Below are 6,461 nucleotides of genomic sequence, written 5' to 3'. Positions count from 1 at the left end.
TACTGGTTAACTTGTAGCCACAGCAGCATTTTGCATTTGCTTCCAAAAAACAGTACACACCTAATGGTTCCTTTGCTGTAATGGCCATATTCCCTAGCCAGTAAAAAGCAAAGGGTTACCATTTATTTAACAGATATCCATAATGGTCACATACAAGATTTTAAGGGAAAATGTGAAGGAAAGGGGAAAAATGGGAACTGTCATTCTGCAACCATATGCTTCACACTCTTCATAAATTTATCGCTCTAATTTGCAGTACTTTTTTTAGCCATTGGATAGATGGACTGGAATTCAATGTCTTCATATCACTGGCTTTATTCTTCCTTTTCTTACAGTTTGACTGAGTGCAGTCTTAAGAAAGCAGTGCTTTGAACCACTTGTACTGGTAAACAAAATGGAGAGCACATCCCAGCTTTTAAATGAACCATGTGCATCAACTGTGGACCATGCTTCCCTCTGTCTCACTGTACTAGAGCAGTCAGCTTGCAAAACAGTTCATCTTCAGCTGCCCCAAAGCATCGTGTCTTTCCCACCCCCTCTCCTATACCAGTGCCTCCTTCCCATCATGCTTTGCCTCTCTGCATCTCCTCCACTTTCTCCAAAGAGCTCTCAGGAAGAGACAGAAGACTGCTATTCTCCACTGATCATGTCAGCAGTGTTTTCAGTCTCCAATTCCACTCAGGAATAAACCTATAACTCTTTGCTGTTTTCCTCAGCCCTTAACTAAAGCCTCTCCTTCCCAAACACTGTTCTCTCCTGCACCCTGCAGTTGTCTGTGTGCTTCTCCTCATTCCACGCACTGGCTGTCTTCCCCAGCTTCCCCAGCTGCAGCGGGTTAAAAAGGAAGTATAGGATGTTGCCTGCAATTGATTTTAATTCTTTCCCTCTTGCTGCCCCTGCAGGCATGAGTTGGCCAGCCCAGCTGTGGCACTGAGTGCAGCCAGCTCTCCCTCACGCACAGCCTTCCCTCAACAAGCTGTGACTGATCACAGAGGGACAAATGTACACACACAGTCATATTCATTTCTTTGCATGCTCTGGAGTTTTCTTACAGTATGAGGCCTACCAGAAGAAAACATCTGCTTTGTTTGTTTTTTAAGGTTCTAGCTTCCTCCACAGACCTGGAAACGCAAACATGACAGTGACGGGCCTACTGCGGGAAAAAGAGAGAGAGGCTCCAAACTGAAATTGCTCACTGAGAGCAGCTGAAGTGTTCAAGTAAAATTAAAATACAGAAGGCTTCATAAAACAAAAAACAGTGGGGAAGCTAATGGACTTTTAAATACTCTTTTTTTTAATAAGGCCCTAATGTGCTGTTTTAAGGAGGTGAGTGAGAGGAAGAAATGTGAAATTTTCCTTTCCACCACAATCTTTATAGAAGAGTTGAAATGATGCAGAGTGACTTTGGCTTGGACAGGCACCTCAGCTTTCTTCTCTCCTTATTCATAATATTCCACAAATCCTCTTGCTTATGAAGTCATCTAATGGGTGAGAAAGCCATAGTGTTAGACCATAACTGGTAGAACGCCTAGCATGATTACTTGCAAGATTAGTCCCAGTCACCCTGTTTACCATCAGAGCCTCTCATTTTGTGATATCCCCCTTCTCCATGCCTTAAAGTTCTTGAAGACCCTTTCACCCACCAGTAGCTCCCTGCAAGGCCCAGCATGAGGGGGCAAATGGCAAGTTATGCACCACATCTTAAAGGAGTGAGCTATAGTGGCACAACAAAATGTCATGGCACCCACCAGATCAGGTTGCTCAAAGCCCCATCCAGCCTAGCCTTGAGCACTTCAAGGGACAGTGTATCCTCAACTTCTCTGGGCAACTTGTTCCAGTGCCTCACCACCTCCATAGTAAAGAACTTCTTCCTAATATCTAATCTAAACCTACCCTCTTTCAGTTTAAAGCCATTCCCCCTTATCGTATCATTACATGCCCTTGTAAAAAGAATCTCACTATCTCTCTTGTAGCCCCAGAAGATGAACTTCTGCTCTATTCCAGAGTGAGTGTAACTATAGAGCCCTGGAGAACCTGTCAGTCCAGGACTAAATTATAAGAAAGCAAGAATGAGGAAAGGTGGTCAGAAAATGGGTCCTGCAGTCCTCCATGATGCCAGGGCTAAAATGAATGAACAGCAGGACAAAACCTGCACAAAAAAACCGTGTCCGAGCAGTTGAAGGATGCCATCAAAAAGCTATGGACAGATGATGCACGGATGTCCAGAACACCCTACATATACTAAAACCTGATGCATAGAGCTAAAGGAAGTCAAGTGCCTGATGATCCTGAAGACATGAGGCCTGAAAAATGGGTGGAATACCATAGAATTTGCTTTTCAAAACCCAAATTGACCACCAGTGGAGTGGTGCTGAACCTGGTTTGTGAAGACTGCAGTATCTGTAGTAGCATGGGGTAATTCTCTAATGAAAGCCTGTGTTCTGTAGGAACTGATGGTCCTACCAGAAAATGTTGGTATGACAACCCATCATGTCCCAGACCAGTCCAATTTTTGGTCTTCTGGAAGCAAATCAAGGTCATCGGTTAAGATTGGGTCTTACATTGACATCACACCTAGCTTTACAAGTTCCTAATTGTTCTTATTTATTATTGAAATACGGAGAGATCAAAGGAGATTATCGTGCTCAACGTGGGGCACAATGGGGTATACACATCCTTTCAGTGCAAACAGTGACCTCTCCAAATAGTAAATAATAGTAAATATGAACAAGTAAATAATTTTGCTACTTCATCTAGTGATCTCGTCTTAAAAAGGGGATCTCATGGAGGGATCTTGCTGGACACTCACAAGGCACCATCATCAATGTGAGTCCAAAGACTCTCAAGAACCTTAAGAGCTTTAAAAAAAGGAAAGAGATTTTAAGCCTTGCTATGCATCAACTGTAGTCATCTTGCTTTACTCCTTAGATATTACTATTTGAGAGAGAAAATAAGATACTTTTGGGGGAGGGACAGCAGAAATAACAATTTGCAAATCTTCTTGCTGAAATGTATTTAAATCACAAATGCTGACATTTTACTGAAATTACACTTTTCCAGTAGAGGGAATACAGAAGAAAGGAGGACTGACCCTTCCTGTCTTGGATGATAAATATTAAATCTACTTGAACCCTAGTAATTTACATAAATTAAAGCAACAAACAGAAAAGGGCTGGTTGAACCTAAAAGAACTGGAACATTTCTCAGTGCTCTGGGAACCCTTTCTCATTTCAGTGTGGCCCAGCATCCTTGACTATATTTTCTAGCTTTCTAAAGATGAAATTCTAAAGTTATTCAGCATTTTGCTACAGTTGCAGAAGAACCTGGGAAACAGACAAGTGAAATTACAGGAGCAGAGACTGCCTTCTGTTATTACACTTAAATTCTACTCTCATTCACTCCAGTTTCAAAGAGCAGCATTTGTAGCTGAAAGGAAAACTCACTCCAGCACTTAAAACCATTCAGAAATAAACAGAAAAAACATTTTGGGGGAAATACACAATCTTTATCAGAGGAGCAATTGGCATCCTTAACTCCAAACAAGGAAGACTGATAGCTGACCCCTCAAATAAACGGCCATAAACCTTTCATTTGTGGGGGACAGTAATGACTGCCTGAGTATGAATTAACTCTATTGCATGAAACTGAATTTCATGTTTACTACTTCGTAAGAATGAAAAGAGAACGTGTCCTTATAGTGTTTATCTACGAAGAAACTTCTCTATGAAGAACCACACAACAAGATTATAATTCTAAGGCAAGAGACCCAGTGAGATGTGGAACAGTTGTTATTCCCACAGCAGTAACTTACCATGGGACGTTTAAGAGGGTCAAGGGGTCCCTCAGGATTGGTCTCTGAATTAGGACACTTACCATCCTGACATCTTCTCCTGAATGGTTCCCAGGAAACTGGAGCATGGGAATATATAAGTTTGCTGGGGAGGCAACCAGTATGGGAATACCAGTTTGGTGTCCTTGGTCGTGGACTGGAGGGACTGGAATAGCAGTCCATGGCTGGCAGGGTGAAGGAGTAACTGGTTATTCTGTCACAATCCAAACTCTTCATTATCATTCTACATTAACAGCTCTTGCCTTCTATGAACACCAATCTTATTTATGACACATCATACAGCCCCTGCAGTAAGCGAGGAACTCTGGCCCTCAATGTTTCAAGAAAAACTGCCTCACACTGCATTTGCATGCAAAATGAATGAGGCGGGAGACCAGCTCCAGCAGCTCCCCAAAATAATATGCGACAATCTAATTAAACTTTATTGTAACTATACAAGCGAGGAAACAGAATTAAGGCTGGGTAGGCAAGCTCAATTTTGTCATTTCCTTAGCCTTTGAGTGTTTGCAATTTGATAGTCTTGTCATGTAGGGTTTCTAATAGAATTTTGTGCATTTTTAGAAAATAAATTAAACTATGAACTTCTACATGGTTCAGCTTCTGCTAGGCCAGCAAACCAGACCAAGGCAAACGCTTGTGCAACCAACTGGGCAAATTCACTGCGTTCTTCCATGCTGGCTTTTCTGTTGTTACTGTCTAGCAGAGGAACTCACCTTTCTTCATCAGTACCTTGTTGGTCAAAGAGAGAGATTTCCTAAGCTAGAAATTGGAGCATAGCTTGGTACCTAGAGAGCAGAGTCTGCATTCACAAGAAAACACCCTGTGACCACCAGCCAGTAACACTCAAGGGCACCAGAAGAGCCAAAATATAATGCAGAACCAAACACCAATCCATCCTGACATCTATGAGAACTGTTAAAATGACACAGCTGGAAGTGATGTTTTTTAAAAGATCTTGGTTCTTGTACCTATCTCAGCTTACACTTTCCAATTAAAAAATTGCTTCTGGGCTCGATATCAAAGGCTTAAAATTGCAGCCAAAAACATAAGTAACTCAAAATAACCCCCTTAGAATGGAAACTCTTGTACATCCTCCATGCTGCTACGCCTGGAGTACACTGCCAATAAGATGCTTAAAAAGAGGGAGAGAAACTCAGGGTGGGAGTGAAGCAAAGAGGAATTAGACCGAAAAGGAATGAAAGGGAATCCCATGAGGAGCCAGCAGAAAAGCTCCAGACATTCTGGCAGTTCTAAGAGTTTGTTCCAGGTGGTAAAATAGACACTCACTTGAGGGGGACTTTTGATGGAAAAGGACTGGTGACTTCAGGGCACGGGCCTTAGGAGACCTGCAGTAACTCTGAATCTCTGCTGTATAGTCTGCCACCGCATATGATTAGCTTCCTGTGCTCTAGCACATTGTAAAGCACTTTATAAAGCAATGAATTACACAGCTGAAGTGGAGTAACCACATGCAAGCAAATACGACAACCATTATGCTCTCAGCAACATCCCACACACAGCCACGAACATTTGCATTAGTGCCAATTAATCTGAGGTGGTACAAACTCAGCCAGGCATAGGGTTTGTTCTTTGGTGTGAAGGAGGAAGGGAGGGGAGAAAAATATCCTTTTGTCTTCAGAGAGGAAACATCTGTAGGAGTTTTCAAGGGCTCTGGTGACTTTGTTGAGCGTGGAGCGGGGGAGCGTGCTATTGAGTGCTTTGATCTCACCAGCAGGTGACACTGCAGCAAGTGGGAGCAGCTATAAAAAGTTTGAAGCATTCTAGGGACAACTCGCACAACCAGCGCACAAATGTGTTTAACGTGTGTGACTCACAGTTGCCGAGAGGTGGGAACATGCAGCACTGAGCTTTTGGTTTCAGCTCGTCGTTGTGTATTAATGTCTTCCTTTTCCCCTCACTGCTCCCCACCACTGCTTTCAAACACCAGGGTGAAGCAGTCAGGAAGGGCGATGAATCTCTTAACCCTGCTGCATGTGGAAATGCATATGACTAAAGCACAGCCAGGGAAAATTGTTCCAACAGCCCTACCTCTCGCTGAAGTCAGCAGGAAAGCCATATCCTTTAACGTCAGTGCCTGACAGAGGAGCCTACCAAGCACTAAAGGGGTGTTGTGTTTTTCCAGCTCCAAATTTCAACCAGCCATTCTGCATGAGAAAATGATGATGGTGTTTGTGAAACACGAGTTTTCCCGTGATGTATTCTTTTAATCCTACGGTTAACATAAAAGAAAGCAGATTAAATACTTGAGAATTAATAACAGATTTACCTCTCATACTTCTCTGTTCTGGTCGCAACTGCCAAGGAGGACTGACCCTACATAACCCTGGGCTCAAGGGGCCTCACAGGGGCTCAAGAAGATCAACCTACTCCTACATGATGATCCAATACCATAACAAAAAATATTCCTGCAGCTGGACGTCCTATGCACAAAAATTCTCAAGTTCTAACTTACTGAGCAAGGCTTGCACTGCATATTCTGGTGAGGCCATGGCTACTGTATCCCGCTTAAGGACAGAGTGAAGGTTGTCTTACTTTTTCACTCAGCAGTTCCTCAGGTGCAAAGGGAATATAGTCAAAGCTGCCAAGTTTT

General features: G+C 42.8%; 1 long non-coding RNA gene across 1 annotated transcript; it reads right to left on the bottom strand.

Annotated features, from left to right (window-relative positions):
• Positions 1-1,291: 1,291 nt before the first annotated feature.
• Positions 1,292-5,880, bottom strand: LOC113942903. Its single transcript, XR_003526105.1, has 3 exons — positions 5,686-5,880; positions 3,874-4,014; positions 1,292-1,481 (listed from the first exon to the last, which is right to left on the bottom strand). It is a non-coding gene; the product is annotated as an uncharacterized LOC113942903 (long non-coding RNA).
• Positions 5,881-6,461: the final 581 nt, after the last annotated feature.

The sequence above is a fragment of the Corapipo altera genome, unplaced genomic scaffold (genome assembly GCF_003945725.1).
Source record: "Corapipo altera isolate COAL_440 unplaced genomic scaffold, ASM394572v1 2b, whole genome shotgun sequence".
Taxonomy (NCBI): Eukaryota; Metazoa; Chordata; class Aves; order Passeriformes; family Pipridae; genus Corapipo; species Corapipo altera.
The sequence above is the reverse complement of the archived record's forward strand: the minus strand, read 5'-3'. Positions and strand labels throughout refer to the sequence as shown.